The sequence below is a fragment of the Mobula birostris genome, chromosome 16, assembly GCF_030028105.1.
Source record: "Mobula birostris isolate sMobBir1 chromosome 16, sMobBir1.hap1, whole genome shotgun sequence".
Lineage (NCBI taxonomy): Eukaryota > Metazoa > Chordata > Chondrichthyes > Myliobatiformes > Myliobatidae > Mobula > Mobula birostris.
In genome coordinates this window covers 75908785-75924612 of record NC_092385.1, presented here as the reverse complement: position 1 = coordinate 75924612, position 15828 = coordinate 75908785, and the positions used below count along the sequence as shown (strand labels likewise).

The window sequence follows — 15828 nt, the reverse complement described above, 5'->3', positions numbered from 1 at the left end:
CTACAACATCATACCTACCAATCTGCAACTGTGCTACAAGTTCATCTACCTTATTTCATATACTGCGCGAATTCAAACGTTACACCTTCAGTCCTTTATTTGCCCTTTTCGATTTTGTCTGTCTTTAACATTGAACTCATTCTGTTGACTAATTTTAGCCCATCATTCCATATTGCCTCTGCTTGCAAACCAGCTACCTCGTCTGCAGCTCTGTTATCCGCCTTTCCTACGATACCACTTGCATTGAAATATAAGCAGTTCAGGACACTGGTTGCACCATGCTCATCCTTTCGATTCCTAACTTTGAGGTCTTACCAACATCTGCCTCCACAACCTCTCACTAACTGTTCTGGAGCAAGAGTTTCTCTCCCCTACAACTCTAGTTTAAACCCCACTGGGCAGCATTAATTAACCTTCCTGCTAGGATACTAGTCCCCCTCCAGCTCAGGTGCAAATGGGACCTTTTGTACAGGTCCCACCTTCTTGGAAGAGTGCCCAATCATCCAAAATTCTTGTGCCCTCCCTCCTACACCAACCCCTTAGCCACGTATTAAACTGTGTATCTTCCGAGTGCTGGCCTCACTAGGGCGTGGCATCGGTAGCAATCCTGAGATGACAACCCTGAAGGTCCTGCCCTGAACTCTATGTAGAGCCTTGTCACTCAGCCTATCCATATCACTGGAACCTCCCAATGAGCATGACTTCTGGCTGCTCACCCTCCCAGTTAATGCTGAGGACTCCATCCAAGATACCTTGGACCCTGCACCCGGAGCAACATACCACCCGGGAATCTCATTCTCGCCAACAGAACCTCCCGTCTCTTCCCCTAACTAACGAATTACTTATCACCACAGTGTCCCTCTTCTTCCCCCTTCCGTACGAGTCAGAGAGGCAGACTCATTACCAGAGACCCGACCACTGTGACTTTCCTCTGTTAGGTCAAACCACATCCCCCCCCTCCCCCCCCCCCGACAGAATCCAAAGTGATATTCCAGTTGTGGGTTGGGCACTGGGGTACTCTGCACTGGCTCCTTAACCCCTTTCCCCTTCCTGACTGTCACCTAGTTTCCTGTGTCCTGCACCTTGGGCGCATGCAGCATGTTCAAGTGGTTCACTTGTTGAAATCAAGCATCAGAATGGGGAGAAATATGATCTTAGTGACTTTGACCATGGAATTATTGTTGGTGCTAGATGGGGTGGTTTGAGTATTTCAGAAACTTCTGGGATTTTCACTCACAACAGCCACTAGACTTTGCAGAGAATAGTGTGAAAAGCACAACGTCCAGTGCGTAGCAGTTCTCTGGCCAAAAAACACCTTGTCAGAAGAGAATAGCCAGATTGGGTTAAGCTGCCAGGAAGGTGACAGTAACTCAAATAACCACGTGTTTCAACAGTGATAGGCTGAAATGCATCTCCGAACACAGAGCGTTAAAGAGGGTGGGCTACAGCAGAAGCCCACAAACATGCATTTACTGGTCACTTTATTAGGCACAGGAGAGACTTAATCAAATGGCCACTCTATTTCAAAATGTAGCTGAATGAGGATTGATTGCTCTTTACAGTGACAGACCACAATATTCTGATGATCTGGTGTCTCATAACAGGGAAAAATATCCTCCGTTCCCAGCCATGTGTCATCGGATGTATCCTGTCTCTTTACTGATATATTTGCCTGCCACTGCATATTTTTCCCATTCTCACACACTCTGTAACTTTGTGCATTAATGTGCAACCATTGCTGATTGTCATTAAGGAGAAATGGCACAATACACTCTTGATTATTTCTCAAAGGCCCAATTATACCAAGGATCTGATATGTTCTCACTAGATTCAAAAGGCAATGCATCCATCATTCAGGACCCCTCCCTCTCACCCAGGACATTGCTACCATCAAGGAGGAGGTACAGGAGCCTGAAGACACACACTCAACATTTCAGGAACAACTTCTTCCCCTCCGCCATCAGAAATCTGAATAGACAATGAATCCATGAACACTCCCTCAGTTTTTTCCCCCCCTTTTTTGCATTACTTGTTTAATTTAATTTGTGTATGTATCTTATTGTCATTTAGTTTTTAAATTATTATGCATTCCATTGCACAACTGCTGCAAAACAAATTTCATGACACAGGCAAGTGATATTAATTCTGATTCTGAAGCTACGTTCTTGTTTTCTTAACCATTTCAATTTAAGTTCATCTTTCCAATTACATCAGACCTCGATGTAGTGTTTGTGGGTAGTTGCTTATTCTGGGAGTTAATCATTCTAAGTTTAAAAAAGAATCGAATGTGAAACCTTCCAAAGATGATGCAGTCACTTCTCTTTTCCAACAGCATATTAGGGCCAGGCTGGCTGGCACTATCGATAGGTCACTCCCAAGTCTGTGTAGGCAGTGGGAAGCTGCCTCACTGATGCAGTAAGAAAGACGATGTTGGTGCTGGGATGAGTCAGTTTTCACACACAGCATCCCAGATCCGACGTCTTCCCCGAATAGCACAGGCTGGTCACTGTGCTGGCATCTTCTGCCCTGAAATAGTATAGTGCTTAGTAAGGAACTATTACAGCTTGGGGCATTGGACTTTGGGGTTCAATCCTGGTGTCCTCTGTAAGGAGTCTGTGGAATGTGTGGGTTTTCTCTGGGTGCTCCGGTTTCCTGGCACAGTCCAAAGATGTAGTAGTTAATTGGTCATTGTAAATCGTCCCATGATTAGGCTGGGGTTAATTTCGGGGCTGCAGGCAGTACTGCACGAAGGTTCAGAAGGCCCTATTCCTGCTATATCTCAATAGAATAAAACAAATATTTGCAACAGGAGAGAGGAAATAGAAATGTCAGGAGGTTTATCGGAGCTTGAGCTCTTAATTTTGCAGACTTGTGACAGCTGTCTTACAAACTGCAGACTGCTGTGTGTTCTCTGTAGGCTGTCAAGCGAAGGAAACTTTAGCACTTGAACAAACACACCATTGACTCTTTAACAGCAAAACTGTGTTTCTCACTGCTCCAGTCAAAGATTCCCATCAGCTTCGTGTGGGGGTTGGGTATGGGGAGAAGCATAGGATGTGTTGGGAGCAGAGAAAAAAGAATAAATCTGAACACAAACCTTGTGCCTTCCAATGTTAAGAAAATCAGGTCTGCTCTTTGAAGTTTGCAATGTTCTGCCAGTGATCTCCTGGTTACTGCAACATTGTTCAACACAGCTGTGTGGCTATTCATTCCGGGGATCAACACAGGTACTTTGTGCTTGAGTCTCTTTTTGGCTGAATTCTTTTTTTCCCCATGATTTGTGTCAAGAAGGACTTGTAGAACGAGGGGTGGGCTAAGTGAGCAAAAGTGTGTCCGTGTAATTCTCTAGCTCGGTGCATGTGGGAAGCTCCATTGTTGATGTATGCAAAGCTATACTTGATACATATTCAGAGCTGAAGCCCCCCATAGGTTGGGGTCCATGATGGATGTGGCAGGTTAGCTGTCTGCATGCAGCTGATGAATCCAAAGGAATGGCAGAGACTGATACAGATTGACACCAGCAGCATCGCAGGAGTTGCCAGTCAATGTTCAACTCAACTTAGAACTCCTTTTAGGGATTCCTGCTCCGAATTTTTCCCCAGAGCAAGTATGGCCACAGGGCAGCGGAGATTTGATATCAGTGAGCTGCCGGCCACTGCTGACGAGCTCCATCTGCCTGAAGAGACTGTCTTTAAGTTGCCAGTAACCCATTGTTTTTCCTTCTGTTCCGCTGGGCGTAGAACCTAAGGCACACGTGAAGGCCAGGAGCTGGACCCGGTTGTCAGAGACTATTTGAGACGCACGCTATTGGGAGCATTTAATAGGTCGTGGGGATAAGCTTCCATTACCACCCCCGGCTATGAGCCTTAAGGAGCCACACATCCAGGTACTCTAAGGAATTGAGGGATATAGGGATAATTCTACGTTGAAAATGGAATTAGTTATAATCTTGTTGAAAGGTGGAACAGGCTTGGAGCTCTCTGGGCTGACTCTTGCTGCCATTTCTTATCTTCCTGCACTCTCGCTACAAGGTTTAAATGAGGCTGATGTGTGACTGAAGTATTTTACTCTAGGACAGACAGGAGGTGCATGACAGGGAGAGCAGGTGGTGTCCTTTTGACAATAACACTGGGCTTCTGTGTGACCCCTGTAAAGGAACTGGAGATCCAGTGGAGTTTTATTTAATGTATTTATTTAGAGAGAGAGAGAGTGCGACATAGGCCCCTCCAGTCCTTTGAGCTACATCGCCCAGTAATCCTTGGCCCACCCCACGCCTAATCACAGGACAATTTGCAGTGACCAATTAAATTATCAACCGGTGTATCTTTGGACTGTGGGAGGAAACCAGGGCACCTGGAGAAAACCCACGCGTTCACAGGAAAGACTCACAGAAGATGTTGAAACTGAACTCCCTCACCCCGTGCTGCAGTAGTGTCATGGTAACCACTGCACCACTGTGGTGCCTATCTTGAATGCTGTTCCCCTGTTTAATGGTGGGTGTGTTTGTATTTTTCTAAGGCAGACTTGCAAATCATTGTGGATCATTCACTGCATTCTTATAATCGTTTGCCATGACGCAGCTGAGGGAAGGTGTGTCAGTCTAATGATGGGTGTGGTAACACAACGACTCTGACATCTATGTAATTGATGTCTCCGCGACGGAGACATTGGCTAGAGAGGAGGCTGACTTTGTTTTTCTTATTCTGCCAATGGCTCTAGAGGATTTCCGCAATTTCCTGGATCTTGTGAACGTTCTTGTTGATGGTACTATTACTTACTGCCCGTTACGCCACAAGCGTTTAGGGCAGCAAAGAAGTTCCTCTCTCTTTGCTCATATTCAGGGCTTCCTTCATCACGTCAGTGGCTTCCTCTCTGTTTAGACTACCGTCAGTCATGCAGGTTCTGGGTGGACACTCAAGAATATCGTTGCACTCAGGTGTAGAAGGGTTCTTCTTTGCTGTCCCTGTCAGGGTTGTTGGCCCTGAGCTGAACCACCAAACCTGGAGGATTGGTGCACCACCCATAGTCCAGCCTCCACTCTTTGACCTGCTTGGCATGGATGATCCTACCAAGGGCCAAAGCACAAAGCCCTGAGTCCACTCATCATAGCTCGCCAGGTCACTGAGGCACGCATGCCTCCAAACTACGTCACGGTTGTGGTTCTCTTGGAAGATTATTGTGTGTGATGTTGTACAATGAGGGTAGATTTGCCTTGCAAGAACTTAGTACGACATCTGTTGGTTCGTGCACTTCAGTGAAAGGCTAGCCAATGGCTTGGAGTTTGGCCTCCAAATGTGCTCCTGGTATTGTTTACATACTGCGTATCGGTGACTGTCTTAGGCTGGAATAACTCTGGAGAGGAGCGAATGTAGGCTGAAGAGATTCCTATTTGCCATTCAAATTGGCCCCACCATAAGGCATGAGGTGTGAGAAAAATTGAGAGAAGTGCCATGACAATGTCCCAGCCTTCCTTGACACCAGTCTGTACTCACAGTGGCTCTATGGTGGACCTGGTTAAAATCATCACTTCGTATCATCGTGCAGCGTGCCTCGGATGGAGAGCAGTGACCAGTGAGATCATCCTCCTACACCCACCGTGATGGGATTGTCTTTTTTCATGCACCCAGTCTAAATTCCGGGGTTGATATTGTTATCCAGCATTGCAGTGAGGCTCTTTATATTTTGTATCTGGCTTTGTGTCCCTGTGTAGTGAGCAGCGATGACCAAGTTTGACAGCAGTGGACAGAGATTAGATTAGATTAGATTCAACTTTATTGTCATTGTGCTGAGTACAGATTCAAAGCCAATGAAATGCAGTTAGCATCTAACCAGAAATACAAAGAATAGTGATATTTACAAAATAACTGCAAATAAAAAGTAAGTGCTACAGCACACAAATATAAAAGTACTGAGACAGTACAATATGGGTGCAATACTGCTTAACGCTGTGATATGAGGTTCAGCAGTGTCACAGCCTCAGGGAAGAAGCTCTTCCTGTGCCTGCTGGTGCGGGAGCGGAGTCTCCTGTAGCACCTACCGGATGGGAGGAGAGTAAAAAGTCCATGGTTAGAGTGAGATGCATCCCTGATAAAGCTTTTCACCCTGCCCAGGCAGCGTTTATGGTAGGTGTTCTCAATGGTGGGCAATTGGGTGCTGATAATCCGCTGGGCAGTTTTCACCACACACTGGAGTGCTTTGCGGTCCAATACGGGACAATTGCCATACCACACTGAGATGCAGTTGGTGAGTATGCTCTCAATGGTACAGCAGTAAAAGTCCGTCAGTATCCTGGGACAGAGGTGAGCTTTCTTGATGCTTCGTAGGAAATAAAGGTGCTGTTGTGCCTTTTTGATCAGGATGGAAGAGTTCAGGGACCAGGTGAGATCCTTGGAAATGTGGACACCAAGGAATTTGAAGCTTGATACATGCTCCACTACAGTTCCGTTGATGCAGGTGGGGACATGATTGTGGCTCCTAGCATGCCTGATGTCCACAATGATCTCCTTGGTCTTCTGGGTGTTAAGGGCCAGGTTGTTGTCGGCACACCACGCGGCCAGGTGCTGGACCTTGTCCCTGTAGGCCGTCTCGTCATCCCCTCTGATCAGGCCAACCACCGTGGTGTTGTCTGCGAACTTGATTATGGAGTTAGAACCATGTACAGGAACACAGTCATAGGTGCAAAGGGAGTACAGAAGAGGGCTCAGCACACAGCCTTGAGGCACGCCGGTGTTCAGGGTGAGAGTGGAGGAGGAGAGGTTGTCTAACTTAACTGATTGGGGTCTGTTAGTCAGAAAGTCCAAGGTCCAATTGCAGAGGTATGAGCTGATACCAAGCTGGCGAAGTTTGGTGATCAGCTTGGAGGGGATCACAGTATTGAATGCCGAACTAAAGTCAATGAACAGCATTCTGACGTAAGAGTTGGGGCTGTCCAGGTGGGTCAGGGCAGAGTGAAATGCTGTGGAGATGGCATCCTCCTCTGTTGACCTGTTGGTGCGATAGGCTAATTGATGGGGGTCCAAGGTAGTGGGCAGACAGGATTTCAGGTGTGATAGAACCAGTCTCTCAAAGCACTTTGCAACGATGGGGGGAGTGCAACTGGACGGAAGTCATTCAGGCCTGTGGCAGTGGAATGCTTCGGCACTGACACAATGGTGACGATCTTGAAGCTTGTGGGGACAACTGCCTGTGCCAGGGACAGATTAAAAATGTCCGTGAAGACCCCGGCCAACTGCCCTGCACAGACTCTGAGCACACAGCCAGGTATTCCATCCAGACCGGCTGCCTTCCGTACATTCACCCTGCTCAGGGTGGCACGAACATTGGAGGTGGAAAGTGAGAGAGGCAGGTGGGAGATCCGCTTTGAGGGTGACCTCCTTGTCCTCTCGGTCAAAGCGAGTGTAGAAGTAATTGAGCTCATCAGGGAGGGAAGCAGAGCTGGAAGGGGGCACAGTACTAGGAGGTTTGAAGCCTGTAATGACCTGTATGCCATGCCACATACCCGCCATCTAGGACATAAATACAGAAAGGAGCCCAAAAAGGGCCAGTAATATCACGAAGGATCTGCTTATGGTCTGTTTGTCCCATCGGGGGGAGGCTATGTAGCGTCCATAGCAGGACCACCAGATTCAAAAAGAGCTACTTTCCCCAAGCAGCAAGGCTAAACAACACCTCGACCCACTAACCCACCCCTCCACACCCCTAACCACCACCGCCTTAACATTTCCTGTTGACAAACTTGTGTACAAACACTCCTGTGCCTAACATCACTTTGTGTATATAACCTACCTTATGTTTATATATTTATTGTTTGTTTTATTTGTCCTGCATCTGATCCAGAGTAACAATTATTTCACTCTCTTTTGCTTGTGTACTGGAAATGACATGAATCTTGAAATGCTTAACCTGTAGTACATTTTGTTGGGATATGCTTTCAGTATCTCTTCCTTCACTGAATTTGGCACAAAGAGTGAGAGAAGTTTCTTTCTGATCCCCAAGATGCAGTGTAAAAGTCACCTCTTCACCCACCCGAAGTGATCTAGCATTGTTCCGGCCCATCGAGTCCCTGCCACCCAATTACACCCATTTGACCAGCTAACCTGCTACCCCGTACTCCTTTGGCATGTAGCAGGAAAACGGAGCATCCGGAGAAATCCCACGCGGCCACGGGAAGAAGGTACAGATTCCTCATAGACAGCAGCAGAATGGTGCCTTGGGTCGCTGTTGCTGTAAGTGTTCGACTAACCTCTCTGCCACCATGCAGCCCATAGAGTGTGAGGAGTTGTGAATAAAAGAGGGGCTCGGGACGTCCAGGATCTGAACCCAGGACCTATCGCACTGAAAGTGAGATTCGGACTCCTAGACCAGAGGTTCCCAACCCAGGGCCCTCCAACCCCTTGGTTAATTGTAGGGGCCCATTGCATAAAAAAGGCTGGGAGCCCCTGCCCTAGACCAATGAGCCTCACTCCATGAAATGAGGGGACAGCACATAGGGTTTGTGAGTGCTTGTGGTGTGGAACTTGGCAGGAATATTTGCCAAGATACCTACAGTGGCCACCCTTCAGAAATAATTCTTTGGCTGTTTAGGCTATTGAGCTGTTTTTCAGTTGTGAAAGGGGCTGAATAAAAGCTGGTTTCTCATTCCCTCTTGCCTCCCTCTTTGGCTTCTGGGCAACCACTGAATCTCTTGGCATTGCCTGTTTAAAATCAAGTTTCCCATGCCCCTGGGAGCCAAGGTGACACTGCAGAACAGGAGATCCAGTTTTATAGCTTGAACTGATTATTCCTGTGCTTTACACTGAAACAATGGAGCAGTTGGTTGATGATCAGGAAGAAAAGGGAACTTAATACTGCTTCTGAAGAATTATAATCACAACGTGATTTGCCTTTACTATTTGCTGTCTGTGGGGTTATTTTAAGCAGTGGGGATGGGGAGGGGAATCTAGAATTCTGGTATTTTGTAAATGTGACATAAGATCATAAGAAATAGAAGAAGTTACCCCTCATATTTACCCTGCCTTTCAGTATTGGCTTATTATTGTCTCGCGTACCAGGATACAGTGAAAAACCTGTTCATTGAGCTAGGATAAGGTAAAACAATAATAATAGTGAATAAAGTGTAAAGGCACTGCAGGTAAATAATAAGGTGTAAGATCATAGTGAGGTAGATTGTGAGGCCAGGAGTCTGCCTTGTCTATTCAGAAGTAATAATGCTGAGGTGGGATCTGACCATGAGCTTGGAGGCACATGCTGATCATGGTAGCTGATTTTCTTTTTACATCAGTACCGGTTTTCTGCCTCAAGGCCTGCAAAGATATTACAAATCTGTCAAGTTTCTCTAGTGATTCAGCTGCTCTCAGGTAGTGAATTCTGAAGGCTTGTTCTCTGTGAAGGAATTTGTGCCAACTTTGACCTCCTGCTTCTTGAGTGAGCTGAAACAACAATACCCTGTCAAGGCCTGTGAGAATTTTGTACGTTTATGGGATCCCCTCTCATTCTTATAACCTATATACTCAGTCTGTTTAATCTCTCCTCGTTTGACAAACCAAGGATCAGTCTGGTGAACCTTCACTACACTCAATTGCAAATATATCCCTCATTCAGTAGGGAGGGCAGTGTACAATATACGGAGGGCTGAGTATAATTGGAGCATTTCTTCAACTAGTCAAACCCTCTTGCTGTAAAGGACAGTCAGCCACTTCCTTTTTGTAATTGCTTGCTAAGCTACACACTAAATGCCTCTATTGCTTCCCGTAATTGCTTGCTGGGAATGTTACCTGCATATTAGCTCTCATTAATTGTGTACAAGATGAGGGGTGACAGAATGGCATAGTGGTTAGTGCAGTTACTCCACAGTGCCAGTGACCACTGGGGTTCGATTCCTGCCACTGTCTGTAACGAGTTCATGCATTCTCCCCGTGACCAGATGGGTTTTCAGCGGGTGATTCTGTTCTGTTTCCTCCCAATTCCAAAGACATACAGTGAGGGTCAGTGAGTTGTGGGCTTGCTGTGTTGGCGCTGGGAACATGGTGACACTTGCAGGATGCCACCAGCAAAATCCTTGGACTGTGTTGGTCGTTGACCCAAAAAGGCACTTTTCACATTGTTTTGAAGTACACGTGGCAAATAAAACTTCATCTGTATATTGATCCCACTGAACAACAAAAGATAAAGGGTCTCAACCTGAAAAAAAACCTCAACTATCCATTTCCCTCGACAGGTGCTTCCTGACCTGTGGAAGTGTTTTTATTTGCTCCAGATTTCAGCATCTGCAGTCTCTTGTGTCCACATTCCACCATTTAAAAATATTACACACACTCTTTTGTAGCAAAAGTGGATTTTTTTTTAATACCCTGGATGTATTGAACTCGGAGTTCAAAATAAATTTATTAACAAAGTGCATATATGTCCCAATATACTACCCTGAAGTTCATTTTCTTGCAGGCATTCTCAGTATCACTAAGAAATGCAATAGAATCAGTGAAAATCTGTACACAAAGACTGGCAAAAAAAAACAATATGCATAAGACAATGTTCAAATACAAAAAAAAATAAATATTGAATAAATAGTACTGAGAATATGAGTTGTAGAGTCCTTAAAAATGAGTCCATTGGTTGTGCAATTAGTTCAGTGTTGAGGTGAGTGAAGTTATCCACACTGGTTCAGGAGCCGAGTGGTTGAGGGGTAAGAACTGTTCTTGAATTTGCTTTTCTACTTCCTTCCCAATGTCAGCAGTGAGAAGAGAGTATGATGAGATGGTGAGGGACTTTGAATTGAATTGACTTTATGCATTACAATCCTTCATGTACATGAGTAGAAATCTTTGTTATGTCTCCATCTAAATGTGCAATTTATAGTAATTTATAATAAATATTATGTACATCAGGACAGTCAATAATACATAGAAATACAGTTGCGTCAGCATGAATTAAGCATTCTGATGGCCTGGTGGAAGAAGCTGTCCTGGAGCCTGTTGGTCCTGGCTTTTGTGCTGCGATACCATTTCCCAGATGGTAGCAGCTGGTATAGATTGTGGTTGGGGTGACTCGGGTCCCCATTGATCCTTCGGACCCTTTTTACACACCTATCTTTGTAAATGTCCTGAATCATGGGAAGTTCACATCTACAGGTGCGCTGGGCTGTCCGCACCACTCTCTGCAGAGTCCTACGATTGAGGGAAGTACAGTTCTCATAGCAGGCAGTGATGCAGCCAGTCAGGATGCTCTCAATTGTTTCCCTGTAGAAATTTCTTAGGATTTGGGGGCTCATGCTAAACTTCTTCAACCATCTGAGGTGAAAGAGGTGCTGTTGTGCCTTTTTCACCACACAGCTGGTGTGCACAGACCACGTGAGGTCCTCTGTGATGTTTGTGCCAAGGAACTTAAAACTGTTCACCCTCTCAACCCCAGATCCATTGATGTCAATAGGGGTTAGCCCATCTCCATTCCTCCTGTAGCCCACAACCAGCTTCTTTGTTTTTGCGACATTGAGGGAGAGGTTGTTTTCTTGATACCATTGTGTCAGAGAGATGACTTCTTCTCTGTAGGATGGCTCATTATTATTTGAGATTAGGCCAATCAGTGTAGCGTTGTCAGCAGATTTGATTAGCAGATTGGATCTATGGGTGGTGACACAGGCATGGGTATACAGAGAGTAAAGGTGGGAGCTTAGGACACAGCCTTGAGGGGCAGGGGTGAAGGAGCCTATTCTTACCACCTGCCGGTGATCTGACGGGAAGTCCAAGATCCAGCTACACAAGACAGGGTAAAGGCCAAGGTCTCTGAGCTTCTTCTTGAGCCTGGGGGGATTATGGTGTTGAAAGCTGAACTGTAGTTCAAGAACAGCATTTTCACTTCAGCATCCTTCTTTTCCAGGTGTGCAAGAACGGTGCGTAGAGCTGTGGCTATTGCGTCATCAGTCGATTGGTTGTGTTGGTAGGTGAATTGTAGAGGGTCCAGTGTGGGTGGTAGCAAGCTGCAGATGTAATCCTTGACCAGCCTCTCAAAGCATTTGCTTATTATTGAGGTGGATGTGACAGGACACCAGTCATTCAGACATGTTACCTTGGTCTTTTTAGGTGCAGGGACAATGGTGGGTGTTTTGAAGCAGGAGGGCACTCTGCACTGGGAGAGGGAGAGATTAAAAATATCAGTAAATACACCTGCCAGTTGTGCCGGGCACATCCTGAGTACCCGCTCTGGGATGCCGTCCGGTCCCGCAGCCTTGCGACTGTCCACTCGTGGGAAACACCTGTGTACTTTGGTGTCAGATGACCAAGCTGCAGCTCACATCAGCGCTGTCATCAGGGGCACAACGTTGGCGAATTCGAACCGAGTGTTTTTTAAAATAAAGATTTAGCTCGTCTGGGAGAGAGGCAGCAATATTGGAAACTCCACTGCGTTCAGCTTTGAAGTCTGCGATGGTGTGCAGACCTTGCCATAAGCTGCGTGTGTTGTTGGTGGAAAGATGTGTCTAGGTCTTGTCCCTGTATTGTCGTTTCTCTGCCTTGGTGACTTTGCACAGATTGTATTTGCATTTCTTGAGCTCCTGCTGATTACCGGCAACGTAAGCTCTGTGTTGTGTGATAAGTGCTTCTCGCTCAGAACTGTTGTTCCAGGGTGTCTGGTTTGGATAGACCCTGACTGATTTTTTGGGGGACAACATCCTCCATGCACTTCTGGATGAAACTTGTGACCCCTTCCGTGAACTCGGAGATATCCTCAACATGAAGACATTCCAGTTGATGCCATCAAAGCAGGGAGGCCGACTGGTCAGACCAACAGTGGATGGTTTTAACTACGGCCGCCTCTTGTTTCAGCTTCTGCCTGTACTCAGCAAGATGGAGTAGTGATCTGATTTTCCAAATGGGGGTCGAAGGAGCGCTTTGGAAGCGTTGCAGAAGGGAGAGTGGTAGCGGTCGAGTATGCTACCTCCCCATGTGCTCACCTGGATGTGCTGGCAAAACTTCAGAGAGACTTTAGTCAGCGACGCTCCATTAAAGTCACCGGTGACGATGAAGGCAGACTCCGGGTGTGCAGTCTCCAGTGTGCTGATGGTCTTTACAGTTCCTTGACAGCCAGGTCAGGATCGGCTTGTGGAGGAGTATACACAACTGTGATGATAACAGCCGTGAACTCCCTAGGCAGCCAGAAAGGTCTACACCAGGTACTCCAGATCCAGGGAACACAAGGATTTGAGGGCATGCACATTCTGGGGGTTGCACCAGGCATTATTGACCATGAAGCATACCCCACCTCCTTTACTCTTTCCAGACGGGTTTTTGTCTGCCTGGAGCAGGGAGAACCTTGAGGAGAATGCTAGGGAGCGGCGGCAGATTAGCACGCTGTCTCAACCTCACTGTAGGAAGGATGTGGAAGCATTGGAAAGGGTACAGAGGAGATTTACCAGGATGCTGCCTGGTTTAGAGAGTATGGATTATGATCAGAGATTAAGGGAGCTAAGGCTTTATTCTTTGGAGAGAAGGAGGATGAGAGGAGACATGATAGAGGTATACAAGATATTAAGAGGAATTGATAGAGTGGACAGCCAGCACCCCTTCCGCAGGGCACCACTGCTCAATACAAGAGGACATGGCTTTAAGGTAAGGGGTGGGAAGTTCAAGGGGGATATTAGAGGAAGGTTTTTTACTTAGAGAGTGGTTGGTGCGTGGAATGCACTGCCTGAGTCAGTGGTGGAGGAAATTTAAGAGACTACTACATAGGTATATGGAGGAATTTAAGGTGGGGGGTTATATGGGAGGCAGGGTTTGAGGGTTGGCACAGCAATGTGGGCCGAAGGGCCTGTACTGTGCTGTACTATTCTATGTTTACCAGGACGCCGGCCCTTCTCCCTCACCTCTGTTGCTGATTCCGAGGTAGTGGAGGTGTAGTAGGTGAGACTCCCATTGATCGCGTAAGTAGGGGGTTCTCGATGTTCAGAAGAGTCAATCTATCATCTCTGGTGTGACTACTAGCAACTTGAAAAAGAAATGAGAAGGAAATCGTAGAAATTAGAAGTATACTGTAAAGTTGGAATGGAGCTCACAACATGGCCGCTGTTTGTGGCACCATCTTGTTGTTGATTTTTGATGATCGATGTTGCTTTCCTGCAAAAGCACTCCGTACAGATGTCCTCAATGGCGGAGAGGGCTTTACCCATGATGCACTGGGCTTTTTGTAAGCTTTTCTGTTCTTGGCCATTGATGTTTCTGTAACAGGCCTTGATGCAATTAGTCAGGACACACTGTACTGTTTATCCATGTATCTAAGGAAGTATGCACAAATTTGGTGTGTCCTCTAAAACTTTGTCAAACTTGTATAGATCCACAGTGGAGAATATCCTGGCTAGTTCTCTTTGCCCATCATAAATCTGGATAGTGAACAACTGGTTCCTAGCTCCAGTCCATGTGGCAACCCAGTGGGTTAGAGCTCGCAACCCAAAAATAATCTGTTGATTCTGTCTTTGTGTTTGTCCTGAGGCTTTGATGGAATGTTGGGAATCAGCCTGGGAAAAAAAGATAGCAAACTCCTTGAGGAGATGTAACTTTGGATTTTTAATGTACTTGGCACCTGTTTTAACTCCGTGCCTGTCCTTAATGATGGATTGCTGTCTCCTTGAGGCATCGCCTTTTTGAAGATGTCCCTTGATGCTGGAGAGGCTGGGGGCCCATGATTGAGCTGATTGAGTTTACAACTTTCTGCAGTGGACCCTCCATATGATGTACATCTGCAGGAATTTGCGAGAGTCTTTGGTGACATAACAATTCTCCTCAAAACCCTAATGAGGTATAGCTGCTGTCATGCCTTTTCTGTAGTTGAATCATTATATTGAGCCCAGGATACATCCTCAAATTTGTTTGGGGTGTAACAATACAGTATTAGCAAATAGGAAGGTTTTGCTGCAAACAGGGTATGAAATTAAAAATGGGGAAACCAATAGACACTCAAAAGGATTCAGTTTTTTTCTTGCTTTGGAAGGAGAAATTAATGTACTTCGTAGCTGGAATCTTTGATCTGGAAGACAACATCTACAAAACAGTTTGTAATAAAAGTCAGGTAAAATGCAAAATATTGTGACCAATGAAATTCTGAAATTATGATGGAGCCATTTAATGTCACGTGTAGTTCAGTATGGCTATAACAGATTGAGGTGTAGTTCAGTTATGCTACTTCTGCACACCATCTTTATTCCCTGTCCCCTTTTCTGTTCCTCTCTTCATAGAGCAACTGTCAGAATAGGTAATTAATTCCTCCAGTGTGAGGCGAGAGCACCGCTGATCACTTCAAGCTGAAATTATTCAGCACCTGAACTGGAAAATGTGTGCCTGGGGGTTCAGAAGTTGTTTTTTGGTATGGAGCGGTTTCACTGAAGCTATTAAAAATTGAAGTCGCAGTTTATATTTTAATGAGCATTTTTCAAATGATTTCCATTTTATTTACAACAGTGAATCTGAAAATTGTCTAAGTAGTGTAACAACAGTAAAACTTGCATTTAGCAGTTTTCCTCTTTTAGCGGCACGAATGTTAGGAAAGCGTGTTGTATTTTTGCTTTTCCCCGTTGAGCTTTACGCTGATGATAGCGCACAGAGTGTGACGGTACAGTATGGGCTATTCAGCCCACAATGTTGTGCTAGCCTTTTAACATACTCTAAAATCAGCCCAGCCCTTCCCTCCCACACAGCCTTCCATTTTCCTGTCACCCCAGAGAGAAAATCTAAATGTACTGTAAAAATACAACTTAACTTTTAATACTTCTTATTCTTTTAAACAGCAGCCCTTGGATCATTTCATTGATTCAAACAGAGTTCAGCAAAATATCAATAAACATGAAAC

The 15828-nt window shown here is 45.7% G+C and overlaps 1 protein-coding gene across 5 annotated transcripts in view; it reads left to right on the top strand.

Moving 5' to 3' along the window:
* The window catches only part of plxnb1b (plexin b1b), a 379174-nt gene that overhangs the window by 83925 nt on the left and 279421 nt on the right, over positions 1-15828 (top strand). Inside the window, exon 2 of one of the 5 annotated variants that reach the window (XM_072280875.1) lies at positions 11872-11931. The exons of the other annotated variants lie outside the window; for them this stretch is intronic. The gene's annotated coding sequence lies outside the window, so the exon portion shown is untranslated. The remainder of the gene's footprint in view (positions 1-11871; positions 11932-15828) is intronic. 5 annotated transcript variants of the gene reach the window in all.